We start from the raw sequence: 27,988 nt of genomic DNA on the forward strand, positions 1-27,988 counted from the left end.
CTCATACAGGCTCTAGGAGGCAGCTACTATTCCTTTCCCAGTGTTTTGTGAGAGGTATTTAGAGTTTAAATCAAACGCTTCAGGTTCCATAGCTAGTAAGTGGCAGTACTAGGACTAGAACCCAAGAGACTTGGTTGGTTCCGTTGTCTGTGCCTTTAACCGCCTTCCTCCTGGATGCCATTCTTAAAGGAGATGTTCACATTTCTGATTCTGCAGTTTCTTCTTTGGGGAAGAAGAGCTTACTTCTCCAGCTGCTAAAAATCTCTTCTCAACATCCCCAATTATTTGTAAAGAAAAACACTTTTAACTATTTTTTTAGGGAAAATTTCAAAACTACACAAAAGCAGAGAGAAGTCTAATGAAGGCCTATGTCCCCATCACCCAGCTTTGACAATTACCAGCATATGGCAATTCTTGTTCCATTTATATCCTGCACACTTGTTCTCCTCTGCTCAATTATTTTAATGCAAAACCACATATGTAAGACATTTTCTTTAGAGAAAAGGAAACCTACAATTCCTTGCTCCAAGTCCTCTCCCTGCTGGCAAATTGACCACCTTCCCTCTCCCTCATTTTCCAAATGCAGACAGATCTGTGTGATACTATCACCTGGCTCTGTCCCTGGCTTGTTTCCGGGAACCCTATCCTTCAGCGTTTATCCCCGTTGCTCTGAAGCCTGAAAATGATCCTTCTCAGTGACCATGGACAGGCTGGTGTTGCTTGGCAGGCTCCTCCCCTGCAGTGGGACATTTAATCTGCGCGTGGCTTTTTGCCCTAATCGTGTTCTCTTATATATTTGGGTTGTTTTCGGGATGCGCCCCCCCCCCCCCCTCAAAACCAGGTCAGGCCACCTGTAATACTCCTCGCACACTTTACATTATGTTTATCATGGTCAGAATGAAATAGGGATTTGGATACTTATCTATATTAATTGCCTGAGAGCTCCATGAGGGTAGGTATCAGGTCTGTCTTCATCCCTCCTGTGTCCCCAGCATCACCCAGTGCAGGGCCTGGCACTCACTAGGTGCTCAGTAACAGTGATGAATGAATGAGTGATTGCCAAGGTCAATAGCTGAGCGTTTGTCATGAGGGAAATAGGAAGCCACAGAATGTTTTAGGCAGAACTGGACACATTTTTTTTTTTTTTTCAAACTAATGTGCATACAAATTCCCTGGGATCTTGTTGAACTGCAGATTGTGAGTCAGTGGGTCTGGGGAGCGGCCTGAGAGTCTGCATTTCTAATAAGCTCCCAAGTCATGCCAGTGTTTGGAGCAGCAAGGGTCTTCCTGTGCTGTTCAGTAGTCCAGCCGCCAGTCACATGTGACTATTGAGCACTTGAAATGTGGCTAGTGTGAATTGAGATGTACTTCAAGTGTGACATACCCATCGGATTTCAAAGACTACTACAAAAAAGAATGTAAAATATCTCAATTTTTATATTGATGACATGTTAATATGGTAATATTTTGGATATATCGAATTAAATAAAACATTATTAAAAGTAGCTTGTGTGTTTTTTTCATATGCCTACTAGAAAATTCAAAGTTACATTGGTGGATCTCCTTATATTTCTATTGGCTGTGCTGGTCTAGAACACTGCAGACCCTTTTTACCTCTAAGTATTTGCACATACTTTTCCCTCTTTTTGGAGTACCCCTCTTTCTCACAACTTCCTCCTCACAGATAATTTCACACCTCTTTCAGGTCTCAATTAAGATGCCTTGCTCTCCAGGAAGCCCTCCTCGATCCCCCAGGGTGGGTCAAGTGTTTGTTCTGGGCTTCCAGCAATCTTTGGGTTTCCCCCTTCTCAGCCCTGACCATCTGTGGTGTCAGCATCTGTATGTCTGTCTCTCTCTTTAGGTGGATAAATCCATGAGGATGGGGACAAAGTCTGTTCTGGTCATCACTATCACCTGAACTTGGCACAGAGTCATTATTTACTGAATTAAGAAATGATGAGGAAGATATGGGTCCTGCACAGTTTACAGCTCTTGACATGGACTGTGAAGCCAGCCTCACCTCTAGTCTTGTTTTGAGGAGCCCTGACACCATTGTAGCATTTGGAACTGCTGTAACTGTTTTACTGGGTGTGCAGCAGGCATGTTGTGGATCTTGCCAGTCTCTGCAGTTACTCTTCTGCCTCTGTCCCCTGAGCTACCCTCTCTTGGGATTTGTACTCTGCCATTGGCACATTTCTGAAGGGGATTATATATATACTAGAGGCCCGGTGCACAAAATTTGTGCACTCTGGGGGGGGTGCATCCCTCAGCCCAGCCTGTGCCCATTTGCAGTCCAGGACCCCTTGGGGGATATCCACCTGTTGACTTAGGCCCACTCCCCAGGGGATCAGGCTTAAGCTTGCAGTCAGACATCCTTCTGGCAGCCAGGGAGCCCTCGGGGGATGTCCGACTGAAGGCTTAGGCCCCCAAGGGTCGGGCCTAAACTGTTAGTTGGACATTCTTAGTGCTGCCACGGAGGTGGGAGAAGCTCCTGCCACTATCACTGCACTGGCCAGCCATGAGCCAGCTTCTGGCTGAGTGGCACTACTCGGTCTGACCTAAACCCTAGAGATTAGTACTTCATTTTACAACTTTTTCTCGGTTTATGGGCAGCAGCAAACTCAGACCACACAGTCGGGTGTGCAAGAAATGTTGCTTTCTTTATTGTTTAGTAACCAAACCTAACTTCAACTTCAGCCCCCATTCTGCCAAGTGAAAAAACAAAAACAAAATATTATTTCTTAGGTTCCCCACCCCCTTCTCTGGAGTTGTACTTCCATGTCAGACAGTTTATATCTCAGGCAGAGGTGCCGAAGAACCGAGCAGGGCCAAGAACATCTGGACCTCAGTCTTCTGTCTGGGCTGGCCCCACCCCGCTGCCCTTGAGCCCCACCTCAGAGCTCAAGTCCATGCTGATCCCTGGTATATTCTCCTCATCTGGTCCTTGAGGCCTCTTGAGTCCAGTTTGCTCTCTCCCTCCCTCCCTGCCACCTTCTCTCTCCCACACAAAGAGCTATTGGGTTTTCTGGGGTGAGGTCCTCTGACACCTCCTCGGCCCCGTTGCATGGACACCATCTTGGTGCCTGGGTCACAGCCACAAAGCTGTGTGGCTGCTCTCAGACCCTCCGTCTCCTGCTGCCTTAGGGAGTGACTCAGCGGGAGGGGAGGGTCACAGTCATTTTTACATGGCCGCCAACAAACACTCAGTGTTCCTTCCCTCTAGTTCTCCTTCTCCTCCTCACCCCAGTCCAGGCACGTCTATGTGCAGGGCAGGGGAGGGTGGGAGGCAGGCGTGTCTCTGACCCAGCACACAGGCTTCCAGATCCACTGCTCCCCCAGGAGCTCTTCCACGCTCTGGACCTCGACACCCAGAACCCGCCCCCTCTCAGCTGCAGGTCTTTGCCTGCAGTGGTCAAGTCTGTTTAGAGCAGTGGCTCTCAACCTTGGCTGCACATTAGAATCACCTGGGAATCTTTTCAAAATCCTGATTTCTGGGCCTCATCCTCCGGAAATTCTGTTTCTTTGTTACTAATATTGTGGCCCCACCCCATAACAAAGAAACAGAATTTCCAGAGGATGAGGCCCAGAAATCAGGATTTTGAAAAGATTCCCAGGTGATTCTAATGTGCAGCCAAGGTTGAGAACCACTGGTTTAGAGGCTTGAAGTCAAGAAGTGAGCAGAAGCCTCATCCTGTGCAGGGGCCTGTGCTGGCTGCCTCAGTTTCTCAGAGACAACGAATTTGATGAAAGTCTTTTCCCCACTGCAGTAGCTGCTTCATTTGTTCGTTCTCGCATTTGTCATAAGCTGCTAAATCGCCCCTGTGGCTGCAAACCTGTTGTGCCTGACTCAGCCAGTGGGGAGCTATGGGAGATGTACAGGGACAGGGGAAGGGGAGGAGAGCCCGGCCTGCAGAGAGGGTCAGTGGTGCCTGCCCGGCTGTCTCAGAGGATGTGGCTTAGGTTAGGTCCTGTCCTTTGGCGACTTTAGGAGGGGAGGCCGTGTCCTCCGCTCCCCACTTTGACTCAGGGGTGGAAGTTCTCCTTGCTCTCTGGCCACATAACTCAGTGGATCATAGTGGGATGCGGCAGGCAGGCAGCTTTTGCGGATGCACACAGGCACGGGCTGGTGGCTTCTGCAGCAGCACACGGGCACGGGCCTGCAACCCGGACCGGATCAGGTCACAGGCGGCTTCTGTGGCTGCACATGCTGTGGGCAGGCGGCTTCAGAGGCTGCACACGGGCGCGGGCTGTGGGCTTCTGCTGCCGCACACGGGCGCGGGCAGGCGGCTTCTGGGGGGTCGGGGTTGCCGCCTGGCCTGCGCCCCGGGCCCTCCCGCCCTCCAATAGCGGGGCGCAGGCCCTCCCGCCCTCGGATCGCCATGGCCATCGCTGGGCGCAGGCCAGCCGGCGACCCCGTGGAGGGGGTGCGGGGACCGGGGTTGCTGCCTGGCCTTCTCCCCGGCCCTCCCGCCCTCTGATCCCCAGGAGTCCGGTGTTGCGGCCTGGCCTGCGCCTGGCCCTCCCGCCCTCGGATCGCCATGGCCATTGCTGGGTGCAGGCCAGCTAGCAACCCCAACCGGCTTTCCGATGGCGATCACCTGGCTGAAGGCGGCCTTTGCCCACCCCCCAGCTCTTGCCTGCCGCCATTCTTCAGTCCTTCTCCTTTCACCTCCCAGCATTGCGGCTGTGTATGCAAATTAACCGCCATCTTTGTTGGTGGTTAACCGCCATCTTGGCTGGCAGTTAATTTGCATATCACCCTGATTAGCCAATGGGAAGGGTAGCGGTTGTACGCTAATTACCATGTTTCTCTTTTATTAGATAGGATATTTATTTATTTATTTATTTATTTATTTATTTATTTATTTTTGGTGTTAATTTGTATCAGCTGTTAGCCCAACACAGATTCTGGTATTCCTATTCTGAGATTTCCCTTCTTCAGAAGGCTCCATATAGGATGATACTTTTTAGAAAGCTCAAAACCAAGCACAAGCAAACGTTGTTTAGGCATGCAAACGTCCTATATAATAAAAGACTAATATGCAAATCGACCGGCGGAACGACTGATCGCTATGACACACACTGACCACCAGGGGGAAGATGCTCAACACAGGAGCAGCCCCCAGCTGCAGGCCCTGACTGGCTGTGGTGCCAGCGGGGGGCAGGGCCAGCAAGCGGGCGACGCCAGGCCAGCCAAGGTGGGTGTCAGGAGGGGGGGGCCCTGATCACCCTGCCGGTCACCCTGCAGATCAGCCCTGATTGCCGGCCAGGCCTAGGGACCCTACCTGTGCACAAATTTCATGCACCAGGCCTCTAGTATGTGATAAAATTACACCTTAAAATACCAACAGGTAAGGGAACCTTTTGGGATTTATTGATTGTACACTGCAAATGGGTATATTTTATTGCATGTAAATTATAAGCTGAACTAAAAAGAGAGAGATGGGCCAGAACAAACTTGCTCTGCCTTTGGATATGCTTTTAAGGAGGTAACACTGGGGGCAGAGCCACCATCTGGTGACTCAGCTGTCATGCTGAGGATGGCAGGGCAGAAAAGGAAAAGGACCTAAATTCTTGATGTCACTGTGCCACCTACAGGACTTTGCTTTCTTTGCTATATCTCCAGATCCTAGAACTGTGCCTGACAATTAGTTGGCACTCAATAAATATATGTATTTTTAAGAAAACTTTGATTAAATACTAAAGGCCTAGTGCACAAAATTTGTGCATGGGTAGAGTCCCTAGGTCTGGCCAGTGATCGGGGCTGATCGGGGCCTTCTGGCTGCCAGCCGGGGCCTTCCTTCCCCAGCTGCCAGCTGCCAACCGGGGCCTTCCTTCATTCCGTGCTACCCCCTGGTGGTCAGCGCATGTCATAGCAAGTGATTGAACTCCCGGTCTCCCAGTTGAATTCCTGAGGGGACACTTTGCATATTAGCCTTTTATATATAGACTAGGGGCCCGGTGCACGAAATTCGTGCACTGGGTGTGGGGGGGGGAGTGTCCCTCAGCCCAGCCTGCCCCCTCTCACATACTGGGAGCCCTCAGGCGTTGACCCCCATCACCCTCCAATCGCAGGATCGGCCCCTTGCCCAGGCCTGATGCCTCTGGCCTAGGCGTCCGGCCCGGGCAGCGGGGACCCGCAGTGGCAGCGGCCCCGCGATTGTGGGCTTCGCTTTAGGCCCAGGCAAGGGACCCCTAGCTCCTGGGACTGCCAGCTTCGACCGTGCCCAGCTCCCATCGCTGGCTCCACCCCTACTTCCTGCTATCACTGGCCAGGGCGGAAAAGGCACCTGATTCTCCGATCACAGCTGGGGGGCAGGGCAAAGGCGGCCCCAGGGCCGCCTTTGCCCTGCCCCCCAGCTCTTAGCTCCCCCCTGGGTTTCCGATCACTGTCAGTGGCAGGGGGCTTCTTCCTGCTTTCCCTTTCGCCTCCCTGCATTTTGCCTACATATGCAAATTAACCGCCATCTTGTTGGCAGTTAACTGCCAATCTTAGTTGGCAGTTAACTGTCAATCTTAGTTGGCAGTTAATTTGCATATAGCCCTGATTAGCCAATGAAAAGGGTAGCTCGTACGCCAATTACCATTTTTCTCTTTTATTAGTGTTGACTAGAGGCCTGATGCACAAAAATTTGTGCACTCGGGGGGGAGGGGGGCCCCTCAGCCCGGCCTCTGCCCTCTCACAGTCTGGGACCCCTCGGGAGATAACGACCTGCTGGCTTAGGCCTGCTCCCGGGTGGCAGAGGGCAGGCCCAATCCCTAGGTGCAGCCCCTGGTCAGGCTCAGAGCAGGGCCGATTGGGGACTTGGGGCACCGCCCCCTGTCATGCACAGAGCAGGGCAATCGGGAGGTTGTGATGCCACCCTCAGTCACACTCAGGGTAGGGCCGATTGGGGGGTTGGGGCACCGTCCCCTGTCACACTCAAGGCAGGGTCGATGGGGAGGTTGTGGCGCCACCCCCTGTCACGCACAGAGCAGGGCCAATCAGGGGTTTGGGGTGCTGCCCCCTGTCACGCACAGAACAGGGCCCATCAGGGGGTTGGGGTGCCGCCCTCTATCACCCACAAAGCAGGGCTGATCAGGGGGTTGGGGCGCTGCCACTCTTACACTCAGGGCAAGGCCAATGGGGAGGTTATGGCTCTACCCCGTCACACACAGAGCAGGGCCCGTGGCAGGGGGGGGGGGGTTGGGGCGCCACACCCTGTCACACACAGAGCCGCAGGGCAATCAGGGGGTTGGGGAGCTCCCCCCTATCAGGCACAGAGCAGGGCTGATGAGGGGGTTGGGGCGCCTTCCCCTGTCACGAACAGAGTAGGGTGGATAGGGAGGTTGTGGCCCCGCCCCCTGTCACACACAGAGCCGCAGGGTGATCAGGGGGTTTCGGCGCTGCCCCCTGTCAAGCTGATCCTGGTGCCGGGAGGCATATTATCCTTTTACTATATAGGGTAGAGGCCTGGTGCATGGGTGGGTGCCGGCTGGTTTGCCCTGAAGGGTGTCCTGGATCAGGGTGGGGGTCCCCACTGGGGTGCCTGGCCAGCCTGGGTGAGGGGATGATGGCTGTTTGCAGCTGGTCACACATCCTTCAGGGTGGGGGTCCCCACTGGGGTGCCTGGCCAGCCTGGGTGAGGGGATGATGGCTGTTTGCAGCTGGTCACACACCCTTCAGGGTGGGGGTCCCCACTGGGGTGCCTGGCCAGTCTGGGTGAGGGGCTGAGGGCTGTTTTCAGGCTGGGGGTGACTGAAGCTCCCAGCCTCTCCTTTTTTTCTTTTTTCTTTTTTAATTCTGGGCCAGCTTTAGCTTTGAGGCTTGGCTCCAGCTCTGAGGCCTTGGCTGCTGAAAGTAGGTTTCTGGCCTTTGCTTACAATGTTGCGATCCTGCTGGCTGAAGCCCGGCGGGTTTTGTTTAGCTTCTATATTTGTTACATAGTTGCTTAGAGTTGCAGCTCAGAGGCCTGCAGCGGCAGGCAGGGAACGTTGGAGTCCTCCGTCACTGCAGCAAGCAAGCCTCATGTTAGTTTCAAGCTGCCTGGCTGACGGCCGCCATCTTGGCTGGCAGTTAATTTGCATATTGCCCTGATTAGCCAATGGGAAGGGTAGCGGTTGTACGCCAATTACCATGTTTCTCTTTTATTAGATAGGATAGATAGATAGATAATTTAAAATTCTTTCAATGTTTGAATTTAACAACCCTGGGAAATAATGCATTGCCCTTTTGATTTGAGTCCTCTTAGGTGCAGCCAAACACATCTTAACTGGTGACCCACATGGTGAATTACCACTAACGTTTTAGGGAGAACCCACTATCTGCCAGGCCCTTCTTTGAATCATCACAACACCCCTGTGAGGTGGTTTGAGATCCTCCATTTAACTGAGTGGCCCCAGATCGTCATGCTTGGTCTTGCTATCAGATACCTCCTGGGTTGAGACACACTTCTGTGTTCACCCACCACCTTCAAGGAATTCCAACATTGCAGTCACATGTAAGATCAGGAAAAAAGTTTAGATTCACCTTAAGAAGCTATTGGAGGCATCCCATGGTGGCTGTTAGCTACTGCTACATAACAAGTCACCCCCCAATCTTAGTGGCTTAAGGCAGCAACTTACTATTTCTTGTGGTTCTATGGGTGACAGGGCTTAGCTGGCAAGTTCTTGCTTAAGGACACTCATGTCATTGCAGTTGGATATCAGCTGGGTCTGCAGTCAACTCTCTGAAGGCCCGCCTGGCCTGGTGTCAAGATGGCTTGCTCACATGACTGGCAGTTGATATTGGATGTGGCCTTGGGTTTCTCTCAGCATGGTGGCTGGGTTTTGAGGGAGTGTCCAAGCTTCAGAAGCCCTAGAATGCCACTTTTTCTGCATTCTGTTTGGTCAAGTAAATCACAAGGCTGACCTAGATTCAAAGAGAGGGCAAGACAATCATCCCTTGAAGGGAGGAGCAGCATGTGTGCCATTCCAAGTGTCTATTTACATGGACTTTTTACAATCAATTATGCCTCATCACCAAGAACTGCCTGGCATCAATCCCCTTTTCTTGCTTCCCCCTCTCTTCGTGGTGCCACCCACACTCCAGGGCTGGAACCTTCATCTGGCATAAAGTCTTCTGTTGGAAGGGCCAGAGGTGGCTTACATTTCATGCCCCTTCACTCTATCCTGACTTTTTACAATGTCCTTCAGTTTTGAAAAGTTTACCTTTTTATTAAGTAAACTTTTTTACTGGCGCATAGTACATACTGTAAAGTGCAGAAATCTTACATTTAGTTGAATAAATTGTTCACATCCAGCTAAGTGACCTATCACTGAAAACAGCTTGTCACCTTTTTTTTGCAGAACTCACAGTCACAGTTATGTTCCAAGAATTGGGTTCTGCTTCTCTAAAAGTTTTCAAGACAAATCTTTCAGGTGTAGGAAAATATAGCCAAAGAACATACATGTATAGCCCACAAACACAGTGTGGTGATGGCCAGAGGGAGGGGGACAGGGGCTGGATGAAAGTGGGTAAAAGGGGGGAAGTAGGGAATATCTGTACTAGTGTCAAGAATAAAAGAAGAAAGTCAATATATAACCACTTTTATAAAGGGTGTCCCAAAATTCACGCAAGATTTTAATTTTATGCCATTTGTGCCGTAAAGTGTTGCCAATGGAAAAAAAAGATAGCGTGATAGCTGACAGTTCAGGGTTATTAAAAATGGAGTGCTACACGAAAGAACAATGCGTTTTCATTATTGAGCAATATTTTAAAAATAAAGAAGGTTTGGCAACTAGAGTTCGTTGAATGGATTATGGAACAAGTGGATGCTGATTTTTCAAACAAAATCATCTTCAGCGATGAGGCTCATTTTCATCTTGATGGCTTGGTAAATCGACAAAATTGTCACATTTGGGGCTCAGAAAATCCACGAGTGATTGTTGAGAAACAAATGCATCCACAACGTGTCACTGTTTGGTGCGGATTTTGGGCTGGAGGCATCATCGGACCATTCTTCTTCGAAAATGCAGCTGCTCAGGCAATAACAATGGTGCTCACTATTGCGACATGATAATCCAGTTTTTGGTGCCTAAATTGCAAGATATGGATGTGGACGAGATGTGGTTTCAACAAGACAGTGTCACATGCCATACAGCCCGAGAAACAATTCAATTACTGCATGAGTCATTTCCTGGTCGTGTAATTTCCCGTTTTGGTGATCAGAATTGGCCACCCAGATCATGTGATTTAATGCAGTTGGACTTTTTTCTTTGGGGTTTTTTGAAGTCTAAGGTTTATGCCAACAAGCCCACGACCACCCACTCCTTGAAGGGGGAAATTGAGCGCTGTATCAATGAAATTCAGCCACATTTATGCAAAACAGTCATGGAAAATTTCAACAAAAGAGTGCGTATGTGCCAGCAAAGCAGTAGAGGCCATTTACCCAATATGCTATTCCATACATAACCCTATACTGTATACTTTATAAATCAATAAAAAATTTACAATTTTTAATTATAAACCTATGTTTTCTATCAGAATTACTTCTTGCATGAATTTTGGGACACCCTTTATAATCTTTTAAGCATTTCTATTTTTTGTGCATTTTTATATCTTACATATTAATACAGTGCAACTCATCAATTACACACACATCTACATATACTGAAGATGTGCACTTATAAAACTACTAGAGGCCCAATGCACGAATTCATGCACCAGTGGGGTCCCTCGGCCTGGCCTGCGGGATTAGGCTGAAACCGGCTCTCTGACATCCCCCAAGGGGTCCCGGATTGCAAGAAGGCACAGACCAGGCCGAGGGACCCCACTGGTGCATGATCAGGGCCAGGGAGGGATGTGGGAGGTTGGCCAGCTGGGGAGGAACCGTGGGAGGGCTCCAGGGCATGTATGGCCCGTCTCACTCAGTCCCAATTGGCCAGATCCCAACAGCAAGCTAACCTACTGGTCAGAGCATCTGCCCTCTGGTGGTCAGTGCACGTCATAGTGACTGGTCAACTGTCTGTCCCCTGGTGGTCAGTACACGCCATAGCAACTGGTCGACTGCTCCCTGGTGGTCAGTGCACATCATAGTGACTGGTCGACTGACTGATTGTCCCCTGGTGGTCAGTACACATTATAGCGACTGGTCTACTGGTCAACTGTCTGCCCCCTGGTAGTCAGTGCAGGTCATAGTGAGCGGTTGAGTGGCCTTAGCATATCACGCTTTGATTGATTGAACGGCCAACCGGACACTTAGCATATTAGGCCTTTATTATATAGGACTAGGGGTCCAGTGCACGAATTCGTGCACCTTGAAAGGAACTGTGGGCCGTGAGGCTGCAGTGGGCACAGGGGTGGGTCTCGGCCCATCCTTTGCACTCCCACCCAGCCCCTCCCACTGCAGCTGCCCCTCCGCCATGGCCCCCGGTCCCCTCTCTGCCTGTAGCCCTGCTCCCGCCACTGCCGCTCCCACATGCTGACAGCACCGGCCCCGCTCACACCTGCTGACAGTGTGGAGCGATTGGGACCGGCGCCAGCAGCAGGTGTGAGCAGGGCCAGCGCTGTCAGTGGGTGCGAGCTGTGGCTGCTGCCCTTATTGCCCCTCAGGAGCAGAGGGAGGTGGAGAAGCCCTCAGGGGCAATCAGGGCCAGAAGCTGCCACTCTCATCTGCTGACGGCGTCAAAGCAAAAGGGATTGGTGCTGGGTGCCAGCAGTGGGTGTGAGCGGTGGCTCCAGTGCTGGCTGTGGGTGCAAGCAGGGATGATGCCGGCAGCAGGTGCTAGCACTGGATGGGACCATAGCGTTCAGGAACAAAGAATTTTCAGTAACCACCAGTGGCTTGCCCCAATGACAGCCACCTGCACCCTGCCTTGGTCTGGTGCCCCCCGCTCACCTGCTCCATCCCGCTGCTGCTGACATCCACATGTGCCCCCTGGTGGTCAGTGCATGTCATAGCAACCAGTTGTTCAGTTGTACCGCCATTCAGTCTATCTGCATAGTAGGATTTTATATATATAGAATGGTGTATGTGGTCAAAAAGGTTTGAGGACTTCTGATCTGGAGTGGTGGGGAGCATAAAACAGGACAGTGTGCCTTCCCTAAGGTCCTGAGGGAGTGTAGGGTGTGGTGAGTGGTTTTCTGGAGGAGAGGATAGTAAAGCTAAGATGTGAAGGATGAATAAGTCTGGAGCTGCCTGTGCAGAAATTACAGCATGACATTGTGGAGTAGTTTAAAAAATTGTGCAACTGGTTGTAAGCAGCATCCAGATACAGAAACCCCAAAGTCCTCTTCATGCCCCCTCCTAGTCATTACCTCCCATGGTATATTATAGTTTCCAAAAATGACTGTGTCCCATTCCAAATGCTCTTCTTCCAACGTGGCACTCTCACATCAAAAGATGGAGTCTGTCCCTGGCTGGTGTGGCTCAGTGATTAGAGTGTTGGCCCACCCAACCAAGATTCTGGGGTTCGACTCCCGTTCAAGGGCATGTACCCGGGTTGAGGGTTTGTTCCCCACCCCAGGTTGGGGTGTGTGTGGAGGAAACCGAGATGTGTTTCTCTCACATCCATGTTTTTCTCTTCTCGCTCTCTCCCCCTCACCCCTCCCTTCTACTCTAAAAAATCAATGAAAAAAATATCCTGGGGTGAGGATTAAAAAAAAAAAAAAAAGATGGGAGTCTGTGACCACTCCTGTTGATCCCAGGCAGTATGGCAAAAGTGACATTTGAGGCTGAGTCACAAAAGACAATATGGATTCTGCCTGTTTTTTTCTGGAAATGCTCATCTTTGGAACTCAGCTGCTGTTCTGTGAGGAAGCCCAGACCATGTGGATAGTTAATGGGTAAGCATTTTGGCCAATAGCCAGAATCAACTGCCAGATGTGACCGAGGAAGCCTTCAAGATGACCCCAGCTCCAGCCACCGTCTGATCTAATTGCATGAGAAAGTCCAGCTCGGCCAAATTCCAGAAACTTGAGTGATAATAGTGTTTAATTGTCATTGTTTTATTTATTTATTTATTTAATATATTTTTATTGATTTCAGAGGAAGGGAGAGGAAGAGAGATATATAAACATCAATGATGAGAGCGAATCATTGATAGGCTGCCTCCTGCACGCCCCTCTACTGGGAATTGAGCCTGCAATACGGACATGTGCCCTTGGCTGAAATCAAACCTGGGACCCTTCAGTCACCAAGCCGACGCTCTATCCACTAAGCCAAACTGGCTACAGCGTAGTTATTGTTATATGTCAGTAAGTTTAGAGGGGCTTCTTATGCTGCAATAGATACTGGTACACCCCACACTCCAGGGGTAACCGCCATGCAAACTGCTAGCACATTGATTATTTTTGCCTGATTCTTTACTGTATGTAAAGGAGATAATAAAATACATCAACCTCCAGGTTTTTTCTTTTATCATGATCGCTATGCTTGGGCCCATCTTATGAGATTTTAATGAGTGAATATACATTTTGGTTTCTGGGGCTCTGTCCTTTGAGGGTGGTGTAGTGAACATGGGTTATATTGGCCTTTCCAACATTTATTCTCTTTATTGGTTACAGCATCCCAACCCTCCTCCCCTCCCCCTCTTCCCCCACCCGTCACACACACACCACACACTTTTGGTCTGTGTGTTGCTCTGAATCCACCTGCTGACCCTCTAGGGCAGTGGTTCTCAACCTTCCTAATGCCGCGACCCTTTAATACAGTTCCCCATGTTGTGGTGACCCCCAACCATAAAATTATTTTCGTTGCTACTTCATAACTGTAATTTTGCTACTGTTATGAATCGTAATGTAAATATCTGATATACAGAATGTATTTTCATTGTTACAAATTGAACATAATTAAAGCATAGTGATTAATCACAAAAACAATATATAATTATGTATGTGTTTTCCGGTGGTCTTAGGTGACCCCTGTGAAAGGGTCGTTCGACCCCCAAAGGGATCTCGACACACAGGCTGAGAACCGCTGCTCTAAGGATTAGCACATAACCCAGGCCTGACTTATGAGAATCTTCCATCTCACTAACCACAGTGATTGTTCAGAAATGGTACTGTGACCCAAGGGGCCTGGCCAATGAGAGCCAGGGTAGGCTTATGCTAGTAAGTAAGGAAGGGTAGAATCTAATGCCACACCTGCTAAGGTGCTACTGTGAGGGGCAAGCTTGCCTGACAATGAAGATAATACAGAAAGGAAGGCAGAGTTGAGAGATGGAGGGACTAAAAGAATTCCTTCTACCTCCTCAACCCTGGGTCCACTGTGCCTGAAGAGAAACTTACCTGTTTCAATAGATGAGCTTACAAATATATCTTTCGCTTAAGTCAGTTTCAGTTGGGTGTTCTATCATTTGCAACTAGAAGGTATCTATACACATGGACTTTCTCAAAAAACAAACAAAACCAAAAAAACCCGCGCCCACCAACATTCCCATTTGCTGGACTAATTCCTCATGTGGAAAAGACAGTTAACATAGTACAGCAGTTCTCATATGTGGAATCTGGACCAGGAACATCAGCATCACCTGGGGCCTTGTGAGAAATGCAAATTCTTGGACCCAGCTTTAGTGAATCACAAATTCAGAATAGGTTCCAGCAAGTGCGTTTTAAGAAGTGTTGCTGGGCTCTGTGCTAACGTCAGAGCATCGCTGCAGCAAATAAGAGCACAAGCTTGAGGTTCACGTTTCATCTCAACCTCTGTCTGGCTCTCTGATTTTAGGTAAGTTGTTTAAATTATCCTGCTTAGCATTTCCCATCTGTAAAATTATGTATTTTTTATGATATTTGGACCAATGAATTTAGCAAGGTGAATCACTCAGAATAATGTGTGGCACATAGTCCACGTTCATTAAAGTTAGATCCAGGGTTCCCAACCTTTGCTGGATATTAGAATAACCTTAGAATCACCTCTGGAACCTCCCCCACTTCCCCCGAATTTCTGCTTCTCATGAAGGAAAGCTGGGAATCTGAATTTCTAACAAGTTCCACAGTCAACTGTGGAGCTGCTAGTCTAGGGGACCCCACTTTGAGAAACACTGAGTTAGATATTACTACTTCTCTCCAGCTCCCCTTCTAGTGGCTCTGCAGTCACCTCAGGTGCTCTGGAATCACTTTTTCCGCTGACTCAGGCCTCTGCCGTCTCCGCTCCCTCCCCTCTGGCATCACTTTTGATAGATGAATTCTCTATGCTGGTAACTGGAGCTCTAAGCACAGCCTTCCTCAGAGAGTAGCCCTAGCTTCCACCTGTTCAGGGTACCTGATTGATGGTTCCTTCAACCACAACTCTTCAGAACTGTCTCCAGCTTTCTTATATAAGCAGACACCTTCCTCCTTCCTCCTTGCAACAGACAAAGCTTTCAAAGTAGTCACTATAAATATGTTCAAACAACTAAAAGTAATAATGATTTTAAAATAAAAGAAAGGTATGTTCTTCCATCTGTTTATGTCTTCCTCTATCTCTTTTCTCAACGTCCTGGGAGGCTGCAGTTGCCTCATCATTTCTGATACTAGCTGTCCACTCCAACTCCCATCACCTTACTCACTTCCCCATCACAGGCATTTCTGTACTTTGCTAATAAAAATGGCTTTAAATGCAGGGCAAATCAAGCCCCCTCCAACATACTCCTCTGCACTTGGCCTGCTAGCTCAAGCAACAAGGCCAATGTGGCTAGAGCTGACGTTGAGACAGAGGATGGCAGGAGATGAGGTCAGAGAGATGGTCAGAAGACTGTATGAGACTTTCTATGTCATGAGCAGAGATTGGACTCTATCCTGATAGTGGGAAAATTTTAAATCACACACACGTAGCCACCACATCAGTAAGGAATGGATTTGCCAGTCAAACCATTCCTACATTCGTGGGTCCTGGACCATAACCTTCTCTGCCCATTTCTATCTACATATTGAACCCTTTAGGAGTCATCCATGCATATATGTGGACACCTAATCTGCATGTTGGAGCTTGATTCATCTCCCAAAATAATTCCTTGTCCACTCCTTGGATCTACAGGTATGCACACCAGCATGACCTACTTTGGTTATAACTTTCAAATGTTCTACTGGACAGTGCTGGTTATGAAGGAGACATGGTATGGGTTCAGTAAGACAGGAAAGTATCACCCCTACACTGGAAAAAAGAAGGCAACAGGCAAAGCTTTCAAAGTAGTCACTATAAGTATGTTCAAACAACTAAAAGTAATAACGATTTTAAAATAAAAGAAAGGTATGTTCTTCCATCTGTTTATGTCTTCCTCTATCTCTTTTTTCAATGTCCTGTAGTTTTCTGAGTAGAGGTCTTTTACCTCTTTAGTTAAGTTTATTCCTACGTATCTTAATTTTTTTGGTGCGATGGTAAATGGGATTGCTTTTTCAGTCTCTCTTTCTGTAAGTTCACTATTGGTGTATAGAAATGCCATAGATTTCTTGGTGTTAATTTTGTATCCTGCTACATTGCCGAATTCATTTATTAATTCTAATAGTTTTTTGATGGAGTCTTTGGGGTTTTTTTATGTACAATATCATGTCATCTGTGAATAAGGAAAGTTTTACTTCTTCTTTTCCAATTTGGATGCCTTTTATTTCTTCTTCTTGTCTAATTGCAATGGCTAATACCTCCAGTACTATTGTTGCGGAGAGCGAGTGACAGAATGACCAAAACTCCAGACTGATTAAAATTTAGAGAGCCTTTATTGACTGGCCAGTGTCCGATCCTCCACTCGGGAAGCCCAAGCCCAAGAGAGAAGCAGCCACGACCATCTGCAGAGTCCAATATTTAAAGGGAACAACTACATCCGTGTTCAGGTTCCCAAAGCAAGCAAAGCCAAGTTACAAAAGCTAATTGCATAGTTTTAGCCAAGCTATTAATCATCTCCCTGTTATTAATTTCTGGGTAACTTAACGGTCAGGACTATTCTTAATTTTGATCTGTTTGTTCTCTGTGGGCCTGTTGCCCAGGGGTGTTGATCTGTCTGTTCTCTGTGGGCCTGTTGCCCGGGAGTGTTGATCTGTCTGTTCTCTGTGGGCCTGTTGCCCAGGAGTGTTGATCTGTCTGTTCTCTGTGGACCTGTTGCCCAGGAGTGTTGATCTGTGTGTTCTCTGTGGGCCTGTTGCCCAGGAGTGTTGATCAGTCTGTTCTCTGTGGGCCTGTTGCCCAGGGGTGTTGATCTGTGTGTTCTCTGTGGGCCTGTTGCCCAGGGGTGTTGATCTGTCTGTTCTCTGTGGGCCTGTTGCCCAGGAGTGTTGATCTGTGTGTTCTCTGTGGGCCTGTTGCCCAGGAGTGTTGATCTGTCTGTTCTCTGTGGACCTGTTGCCCAGGAGTGTTGATCTGTGTGTTCTCTGTGGGCCTGTTGCCCAGGAGTGTTGATCTGTCTGTTCTCTGTGGGCCTGTTGCCCAGGGGTGTTGATCTGTCTGTTCTCTGTGGGCCTGTTGCCCAGGGGTGTTGATCTGTGTGTTCTCTGTGGGCCTGTTGCCCAGGAGTGTTGATCTGTGTGTTCTCTGTGGGCCTGTTGCCCGGGAGTGTTGATCTGTCTGTTCTCTGTGGGCCTGTTGCCCAGGGGTGTTGATCTGTGTGTTCTTTGTGGGCCTGTTGCCCAGGGGTGTTGATCTGTGTGTTCTTTGTGGGCCTGTTGCCCGGGGGTGTTGATCTGTGTGTTCTTTGTGGGCCTGTTGCCCAGGGGTGTTGATCTGTCTGTTCTCTGTGGGCCTGTTGCCCAGGGGTGTTGATCTGTCTGTTCTCTGTGGGCCTGTTGCCCAGGAGTGTTGATCTGTGTGTTCTCTGTGGGCCTGTTGCCCAGGGGTGTTGATCTGTCTGTTCTCTGTGGGCCTGTTGCCCAGGAGTGTTGATCTGTCTGTTCTCTGTGGGCCTGTTGCCCAGGAGTGTTGATCTGTCTGTTCTCTGTGGGCCTGTTGCCCAGGAGTGTTGATCTGTCTGTTCTCTGTGGGCCTGTTGCCCAGGAGTGTTGATCTGTGTGTTCTCTGTGGGCCTGTTGCCCAGGAGTGTTGATCTGTCTGTTCTCTGTGGGCCTGTTGCCCAGGAGTGTTGATCTGTGTGTTCTCTGTGGGCCTGTTGCCCAGGAGTGTTGATCTGTCTGTTCTCTGTGGGCCTGTTGCCCAGGAGTGTTGATCTGTGTGTTCTCTGTGGGCCTGTTGCCCAGGGGTGTTGATCTGTGTGTTCTCTGTGGGCCTGTTGCCCAGGAGTGTTGATCTGTGTGTTCTCTGTGGGCCTGTTGCCCAGGGGTGTTGATCTGTGTGTTCTCTGTGGGCCTGTTGCCCAGGAGTGTTGATCTGTGTGTTCTCTGTGGGCCTGTTGCCCAGGGGTGTTGATCTGTCTGTTGTTTGTGGGCCGGTGCTCAGCTGTGGGAGCTCCGTTCCTAGACACTTCGCACACAGGCTGTCAAGCTGTGAAGCGGCTAGGTCATTAAGCAGGCCTAAAAATGTTCCTACTCTGTAACATTCCCCACTGGTTTTACAGGAGAATCAAATCATTGTTTCTTCTTATTCTTTGGCAGTGAGTTCTTAGGACCATTCATTTGACCGCTTGTATTCTGCGTTGAATGTAATTCATTAAGCAGTTCAGTATGCATGGGCCGAAAGTTAGTGTTAGCAGTAGGAGTGCTATTGGCCCAGCTAAGGCGGTTAGGAGAGTGGTGAGCCAGGGGGACCAGGAGAAGAGGTTTTCATACCAGTTTCCTTATGACTTTCTCCTTTCCTCTCTGTCTTGTAGCCTTTTCCTTAGCTGACTGAGGCTCTCCCTGATAACTCCTGAGTGGTTAGTATAAAAACAACAGGTCTCCCCTAGGGCCATGCATAGTCCTCCCTGTTTTAGAAATAACAGGTCGAGCCCTCTCCTATTTTGTAATACTATCTCGGCTAAGGAACTGAGGGAATCTTCAAGTCTGTCTATATTTTTTTCTAATGTGCTCAGATCTTGATTTACTTGGCTGCTGAGGGCCTTAAAATTCTGATTTCCTGTTACTAGAGCTGCTGTTCCCACTGCAGTGGAGCCGGCAATCCCTAGCCCTATTAAAAGGGGAATTAATACTAGGGCTCGTTTTTTTCTGCTTCTGAGCAGACCTAAATGCTCTCTCCCCCCGTCCCCCCCCCACAGAGTAATAGTATACCTGAGGCAAGATGTGAGTGAGGATGAATAAAGAAGGCTCCCTGGGGGGGGGGGGAGAGTCAAGGGGGAAAAACAGGGGGTGATACCAGAGGTGCCGGCAAACCAGATTCCCTTCCGGGCTACCAGATATCTCTCTAGGGTGCCGCTACTGTCGTCATCTTCTTTACTGAAGGTGGTGACTGAGGAGCATGATTCTGCATAGGGGGACTTCTTAAGATTGTAGTCCTTGAGAGAGGAAACCAAGATGGCGGCATAGGTTAACACCGGAGATTGCTGCCACGAACAACCACTTCAAAAAAAACAACTAAAGACAGAACGGACATCATCCAGAACCACAGGAAGGCTGGCTGAGTGGAAATTCTACAACTAGGAGGAAAGAGAATATCATACCCAGACTCAGAGGAGGCGCAGTCCTGAAGTGAAATACTCAGGTGCGGAGTGCACGCGAGCGGGCTGGCGGCGGAGGGCGCGGTTGTTGTTTTCAATCGGGAGGGAGTTTCAGACTCTGAGCTCCAGATCCAGGCGAGTCTCTAGGGACCCAGACTCAAACGGGAGAAGCGGGACTGTCTGGCTTCGGTCGGAACTCGAAGGCAGCTTTCTCTCCGAGGTTTACAGTGGTTGCTGGGACTCTGTGCTCCCTCCGACCCGCCCTGTAGATCCCTGGGGACTCACCCCGCCCAAGCCCTGCGCAGAGCCATTTGCCGGATAGCCTCAGGCAAACGCTAGATTAGCACCGCCCTAGAGATCCAGCACAGAAGCTCTCCCACTGCAGACACAGCTGACTCTCATAGCCAGTTAGCCTGGAGGTCAAATCACCCCCGGTATTGCCGTCAACAATCAAGGCTTAACTACAACAAGACTGCACACAAAGAACACTAGGGGGTGTACCAAGAAAGCATAAAAAATGCGGAGACAAAGAAACAGGACAAAACTGTCAATGGAGGATATTGAGTTCAGAACCACACTTTTAAGGTCTCTTAAGAACTGTCTAGAAGCCGCCGATAAATGTAGTGAGATCCTCAAGAAAACTAATGAGACCCTCGATGTTATGATAAAGAACCAACTAGAAATTAAGCATACACGGACTGAAATAACAAATACTATACAGACTCCCAACAGCAGACCAGAGGAGCGCAAGAATCAAGGCAAAGATTTGAAATGCGAAGAAGCAAAAAACACCCAACCAGAAAAGCAAAATGAAAAAAGAATCCGAAAATACGAAGATAGTGTAAGGAGCCTCTGGGACAGCTTCAAGTGTACCAACATCAGAATTATAGGGGTGCCAGAAGATGAGAGAGAGCAAGATATTGAAAACCTATTTGAAGAAATAATGACAGAAAACTTCCCCTACCTGGTGAAAGAAATAGACTTACAGGTCCAGGAAGGGCAGAGAACCCCAAACAAAAGGAATCCAAAGAGGACCACACCAAGACACATCATAATTAAAATGCCAAGAGCAAAAGACAAAGAGAGAATCTTAAAAGCAGCAAGAGAAAGAAACTCAGTTACCTACAAGGGAATACCCATACCACTGTCAGCTGATTTCTCAACAGAAACTATGCAGACCAGAAGGGAATGGCAAGAAATATTCAAAGTGATGAATACCAAGAACCTACAACCAAGATTACTTTATCCAGCAAAGCTGTCATTCAGAGCTGAAGGTCAGATAAAGAGCTTCACAGATAAGGAAAAGCTAAAGGAGTTCATCACCACCAAACCAGTATTATATGAAATGCTGAAAGGTATCCTTTAAGAAGAGGAAGAAGAAGAAAAAGGTAAAGATACAAATTATGAACAACAAACATGCATCTATCAACAAGCGAATCTAAGAATCAAGTGAATAATCTGGTGATCATAATAGAATCAGGGACATAGAAAGGGAATGGACTGACTATTCTTGGGGGGAAAAGGGGTGTGGGAGATGCGGGAAGAGACTGGACAAAAATCGTGCACCTATGGATGAGGACAGTGGGTGGGGAGTGAGGGCAGAGGGTGGGGCGGGAACTGGGAGGAGAGGAGCTATGGGGGAAAAAAAGAGGAACAAATGTAATAATCTGAACAATAAAGATTTAATTAAAAAAAAAAGATTGTAGTCCTTGGACATAAAGCAGGTACCTATTCCCTGATAATACCCCAGGTTTAACTTGGGGTTCTCTCCCCACCGGCTCATCCCCTCGGGGGTATTCTGGAGTGAGATATTTCTGATGCTGCTATCGTCTTCCCTTATACTGGCATTTGCCCCTATCCCTACATAATATGGTGGTTCAGGATTTAAGCGTAGCCAGCAATCCTTGGTGGTGTTTGGGGAGGTTTGGTTTAAGAAGTTGAAAACGGCATCAAGGGTGTTGAGGAGGGGTCTCCTTACTTGCTCAGATGTAAATGGGGGCAAGAGTGGGACTATGCTCTGGTTCTGACTTCCCTCCCGTACCTAGTTCAGGTGTTGGACTTTGTGTGGGTTGCCGGTGCTTTGGGGGCTGTACAGATGGTATCCCTAAATCTAGTTCACAAAGGCGCCCGATTGGGTTTCTCTTTGGGGCTTGTCAGGTTCCTTGGAGGGTGAAGAGGACCCCTGGGTCCCTTCCCGATACATAAAGACGTAGGCCCCACGTTTTTCCCGTGTCCCAGGAGGAAGCCCTCCAGTTCAGTGGCGTAATTATCACAGGGTTACAATCCCCTACCGTACAGTTCTTCTTGGGGGCTCCAGGCCGAATGACCCTCTGTAATCATAGCGATGGATCTCTTGTTGTCCAGGGGGCTAGGGTTTCACAGCCCCACTGGGCACAATGGTAGTCTCCGGTGGTAATCTGGATGGTCCCACTCTGACCACTGGGTACACGGGCTCTTGGATCTCTAAGGAGGTGCCAATTTAGCCTCTGCCTGAGGCTACCCAGCATGAGCTATGGAGAGATCTGCAGATTCCTTTTCCTTGTTTGGGGTTTGGAGGTGCCCAGATGAGGCCCACTGTGAAGCAATGCAAGCTTCTGTGGCACCTTGGGCCTTCTTTTGGATGTTCTGGGTCTCTCTGACCCAGCTGCTGTTTTTAGGTAATTTTCAGATTGCAAAGGGCCAGGAATTCATATGCAAAAGCCTCTGCGCACAGCTTAGGTGGGGCAGGGTCTCAGGGAATCAACTGGGCGGAGCCAACAGCTATGGCTGATCCTCAGTCCTACCCTAAGAGGCCCCGCGTCTCAGTGTCCCGTAGTAATCGCTGCAAGCACCTCTGAGAAAAAGCTGTCCTCGAGTTCCGCCCAAAGCCAGACAGTCCATTTTCTCCCTGTATGAGTCTGGGTCCCCAGAGACTCGCCCAGAACTGGCGTTCAGAGCAGTCGGGAGCTTGTGTCTCCCTCCCGATTGAAAAGACAACCGTGTCCTCAGTTGCCAGCCCTTTCCGTGCGTGCCTCCTTACCTCTGCACTTTACTTCCACACCCCACCTCCTCTGAGTCTCAATGTGCTTTTCTCTTTCCTTCTAGTTGTAGAATTTCCACTCGGCCAGCCTTCCTGTGGTTCTGGATGATGACCGTTTTGTCTTTTAGTTGTATTTTTTAAGTGGTTGTGCGAGGCAGCAATTTCCAGTGTTTACCTATGCTGCCATATTCCCCAGTCATTGTTTAATAGCATGCTATTTAGTCTCCATGTGTTTGATTTTTTTGGATTGCTTTTATTGTAGTTGATTTCCAGTTTTATGCCATTGTGATCTGAGAAGATGCATGATATGATTTCTATCTTCTTGAATTTGAAGAGACTTTGCCTGTGACCCAATATATTTGAAAATGACCCATGTGCACTTGAGAAGAATGTATATTTTGTAGCTTTGGGTGAAATATTCTGAAGATGTCAATTAATTCCATCTGATCTAGTGAGTCATTTAGTATTGATGTTTCTTTGCTGATTTTTTGTTTAGAGGATTTGTCCAATGGTGATAGTGGTGTATTAAAGTCCCCTACTATGATTGTATTGCTGTCAGTCTCTCTCTTGATATCCTCCAGAAGTTTTTTTTATGTATTTGGGTGCTCCTGTATTGGGTGTGTATGTTTACCAGAGTTATTTCTTCTTGTTGGATCGCTCCCTTTAGTATTATGAAGTGGCCTTCCTTATCTCTTTTTATGTCCTTCACTTTGAGATCTAATTTGTCAGATATAAGTATTGCTACCCCACCTTTTTTTTCATTTCCATTTGCCTGAAAAACCTTTTTCCATCCCTTCACCATCAGTCTGTGTGCTTCTTTTTTTCTGAGGTGGGTTTCCTATAGACAGAAGATATATGGGTCATGTTTTCTTATCCACTCAGTTACCCTATGTCTTTTGATTAGGGCACTTAATCCATTTACATTTAAAGTTATTATTGATAGATACTTGTTTGTTGCCATTTTTATTCTTTATCCCTGTGTTCCTTCTTCATTTCCTATTTTTTCTTTTTACAGCAGACCCTTTATCATTTCTTGCATTGCTGGCTTGGTGGTAATAAGCTCCCTTAGTCCTTTTTTGTCTGTGAAGCTCCTGATTTCACCCTCAATTTTGAGTGATAGCCTTGCTGGGTACAGTATTCTTGGATTCAGACCCTTCCTTTGCATGACTCTGTATATTTCATTACATTCCCTTCTTGCCTGATGTGTTTCTGTTGAGAAATCAGTCGCTAGTCTAATGGGGGATCCTTTGTAGGTATCTTTCTGTCTCTCCCTGGCTGCTTTTAAGATTCTTACTTTGTCATTGGTGTTTGCCAGTCTTACCTAATAATAGACAAACATGTAAATTGACCATACCTTTGCTATGCTAACCAGCCAATCAGGAGAATATTCAAATTAACCCAACAAAGATGACAGTTAATTTGCATACATAGGCTCCAAGCAGCGGAGCAAAGCCTGATGGCCCCAGGGCCCGAGCAGCAAAGCCTAATGGCTCCAGGGTCAGCTCTGGCCAGAACAAAGGCCTGGGTCCCGGGTGCCAGAGGCAAACCGGTGCCAGAAGCCAAGGGAAGGAAAGGCCTATTGCACAAATCTCTTCATGCAAGAGGTCTCTAGTTTATTTATAATGTGCCTTGGCATCAGTCTTTTGGGATTCATTTTGTTTGGGACTCTGTGAGCTTCTTGGATTTGTGTGAGTTTTTTCTTCTCTATATTAGCGAAGTTTTCTGTCATTATTTCTTCAAACAGGTTTTCTATTTCTTGCTGTTTCCTCAATTCCATACTTATTATGCAGATGTTGTTTCATCTCTTGTTGTCCCAAAGTTCTCTTAGGCTCTCCTCCTGCTTTTTAATTTTTTTTTCTAGAAGTTGCTTTGTTTGGGTATATTTTTCCTACCTTGTCTTCTAGCTCACTGATACGGTCCTCTGCTTCTTCTAGTCTATTGTTGATGCTTTCTATTGAGTTCTTTATAGCAGTGATGTCATTTTTCATTTCTTCTTGGTTCTTACACATATTGTTGAATTTGTCTTCCATTATTTTCAGCCACCTTATGACCATTTTTTCTGAATTCTTTCTCTGAAAGGATGCTTGCCTCCATTTCGTTTACTTCCTTTTCTGGTGATGCCTGTTTTTCTTTCATATGCAGGCTGTTTCTTTGTATCCCCATGATCTCTCTTCTCCAGGTGTCTGGTTATGTAGTTCTTTCTCTCCTGCATTGATTTAAAGGCACAAAATACAACACAACAAGGCACAACACACAAGGCACTGAACACAAATGTATTCACGATACTAATAACCCCAAATAAAGGTGACCACCAGAGAAAAGAGAACTAGGGGATAAGAAAGAAGGAAGAAGAGAAAAAGAGGAGTGCAAAAATGAAACTGGGAAAAGGAAAAAAACAGTAAGAGAGAAAAAAAGAGAATAAAATAGAAGAGGGGAAGAAACTATATGGGGAGAAAACTCCAATAGAACAGCCACTAATCCCAATAAATGCCAGCAACAAGTACTTAGAGATGAATGCAAACTACAAACAACAACTAATATCAAGCAAGGTGAGGGAAAACGGAAGCAGAAAATAACCAAAAAAAAAAAGAAAGAAAGAAAGAAAAGAAAAAGAAAAAGTGAAACAATCTCACAAACAAGCATATGAAACCCCAATATAATCAACAATCAAGCAAACAACAACAAAATGACAGAGAGGAAAAAAATTTGGATAGAGAAGAAAGAGTTGCATATTGACTTAGAGCAGGTGATTGGAAATTAGATATATAAGTAGGGTAAAATTTTAACAGGGGGTAAAAAGAAGGAATAGGGAAACTCTAAAGCAGGACTAGGGTAAGAGAAACAGGACAACAAAAGAGGAAAAGTGAGAAAGAGAGTTTTGGCATAAAGGTAAAGTTGAGATAGAGTAAAATGCTGCTAAAGGAAAGATGAAAATAGAATGTAGAACTCTAATCCTAAAATAAAATAAAGAGAAAATAAAATGACACTTTTAAAAAAAGGTAAAATAGTAGTAGTAATAATAGTGATTAAAAATAAAATGTAATGATTAAAAAGGTAAAATCAGGTGAGAAAAAAAGAAAAAATTAGTTTCTTAAGTAAAAGGTGAAAAAAATAAAAATGTGCAGTAGTGAAGGTCATTCACTTCCTCCACACTTCTGTTTGGCATGCCTTTTTCCTGTCAGGTATTCAGGAGAGTATTGAAGTTCCCTCCAATACACTGCTCCTCCCATGTTGTAAACCACAGTCCTGATTTTAAAGCAGGCTGCATTTGTTTCCCAGACTGCCTTTATTTGTGTTTACAGAAGAGTCAGTTTGTGGTTCAGCCCCTGGGTGGCAGTGTTTCTGGATTGACCTCCAGGCTATAAGTCCTCTCTAGCCAGTATTTAGATTTTGTTTTCCCTATTGCACTTAATACTGGTTTGGGAGAATCAACTGCCCCAGAGCTGGTTCCTTGATCGTTACTCCCTGCTCTGATTCCCAGGTTCCACAAAAACAACTTTCCCCTGCAGTCTCTGTGAGTGACACCAATTGGGCAATCCTATGTATTGGGTTTAATAACCAAAAGCAAGGATTTAAAGAGGAAAAAAAAAAAGGAGCCAGAGTAAGTGTGCGAGCTCGCAACTTCCACCGTCCAGCTCTATGTGCACACAATTCTCCCAACGTCTCTTCCACACATCCACTCTCCCCTGGCACCAAGCAGCCGGCACACTGGCAAAATCTGAGGCTGCCTTTTTGCACCCAGTCCAGCTATAGGCTGATTTTTTAGAGTTCCCTTCTGCCAGTAGCCCTGCGGGTCCCCTTCCACAGTCGTGGGTCATGCTGGCCCCAACAGCCGTGGACCCCCATGCGCGTTCCTCTCTCCAGCCAGAATTACAAACCGAACCTTTTCTAGGTGAAATCTGACCTTTCCGTGAGGAGGAGCAGGGCTCTTCTGAGTCCACGTATTCGTGCTGCTTGAAATCCAGTGTTCCTGGGTTCGTAGATGGCCCCTGAGTGCCGTGGTTGCAGTGTCTCTACGCCGTATACCGCATCCTCCGCGAGGCTGGCCTGCCCCCCAACATCATCCAGTTTGTGCCAGCTGATGGGCCCACATTTGGGGACACGATTACCAGCTCAGAGCACCTGTGCGGCATCAACCTCAAAGGCAGCATGCCCGCCTTTAAAAACCTGTGGAAGCAGGTAGCCCAGAACCTGGATCGCTTTCGCACCTTCCCACGCCTGGCGGGAGAGTTCGGAGGGAAGAACTTCCACTTTGTGCACCGCTCAGCGGACGTGGACAGCATGGTGAGCGGGACCCTGCGCTCAGCCTTCGAGTACAGTGGCCAGAGCGCTCAGCCTGCTCCCGCCTCTACGTGCCTCACTCGCTGTGGCCTCAGATCAAAAAGCGGCTGCTGGAGGCGCACAGCAGGATCAAAGCGGGCGACCCTGCAGAAGACTTCGGGGCCGCCTTCTCTGCAGTGATTGATGCCAAGTCCTTTGGTCGCATCAAGAAGTGGCTGGATCACGCCCGCTCCTCGCCCAGCCTCACTGTCCTGGCGGGCGGCAAGTGTGACAACTCTGTGGGCTATTCGTGGAGCCCTGCATTGTGGAGAGCAAGGACCCTCAGGAGCCCGTCATGAAGGAGGAGATCTTTGGGCCCGTGCTGACCGTGGACGTCTGCCCAGACAAGTACAGGGAGACACTGCGGCTGGTGGACGGCACTACCAGCTACGGCCTCACGGGGCAGTGTTCGCCCAGGATAAGGACGTTGTCCGGGAGGCCACCGAGATGCTGAGGAACGCTGCCGGCAACTTCCACATCAACGACAAGTCCACTGGCTTGGTGGTGGGCCAGCAGCCCTTTGGGGGAGCCCGAGCCTCTGGAACCAACGACAAGCCCGGGAGGCCCGGCTACATCCTGCGGTGGACGTCGCCCCAGGTGATCAAGGAGACCCACAAACCTCTGGGGGACTGGCGCTACTCCTACATGCAGTGAGCCTGCTCGGCGCCTCCGCCGTCCACCTCGATGCACTGGGCCTACCCAGTCCCTCCACCCTGCTCCCCAGGGGGGCAGCCCCTTTTCTAGAGCCAACGGTTGGCTCCCAGCCCCCACTGGCCCGTATCCTGGCCTGTCCCACATCTCGGGGTCAGGTGCCCAGCCCTGGTTTGATCTTGCTGGAAAGAGACAGGCGTGCTGCCCCTCATCCCATCGGCTGTCCTAGGAATTACATCTCAGAGGGTGACCTTGGTGCCGCCTGGCTCGCCATCTTTTCTCCTCTTGCTTCTGCACTGTGGCCCAGTGGTGTCGCAGGGGTGGGGAACGTTTGGCCCGAGGGCCATGTAAGGCCCACAGAATCGTTTGGTCTGGCCCTGCCAAGGCATTAGGGGTGAGTTAATTAAATGTTAGACCAAATACAGCAGCTGATTTTTAAGTTGATAATGTTGTCTGGCCCACGAATTATGTTATAAATATCCAAATGGCCCTTGGCAGAAAAAAGGTTTCCCCACCCCTGGTTTAGGG

The 27,988-nt window shown here is 48.3% G+C and overlaps 1 pseudogene; it reads left to right on the forward strand.

Annotated features, from left to right (window-relative positions):
- The first annotated feature begins 4,379 nt into the window (after nucleotides 1–4,379).
- On the forward strand, nucleotides 4,380–27,485 carry LOC132217345 (delta-1-pyrroline-5-carboxylate dehydrogenase, mitochondrial-like; annotated as a pseudogene).
- The last annotated feature ends 503 nt before the right edge of the window (nucleotides 27,486–27,988 follow it).

Source organism: Myotis daubentonii, chromosome 15 (genome assembly GCF_963259705.1).
Source record: "Myotis daubentonii chromosome 15, mMyoDau2.1, whole genome shotgun sequence".
Lineage (NCBI taxonomy): Eukaryota > Metazoa > Chordata > Mammalia > Chiroptera > Vespertilionidae > Myotis > Myotis daubentonii.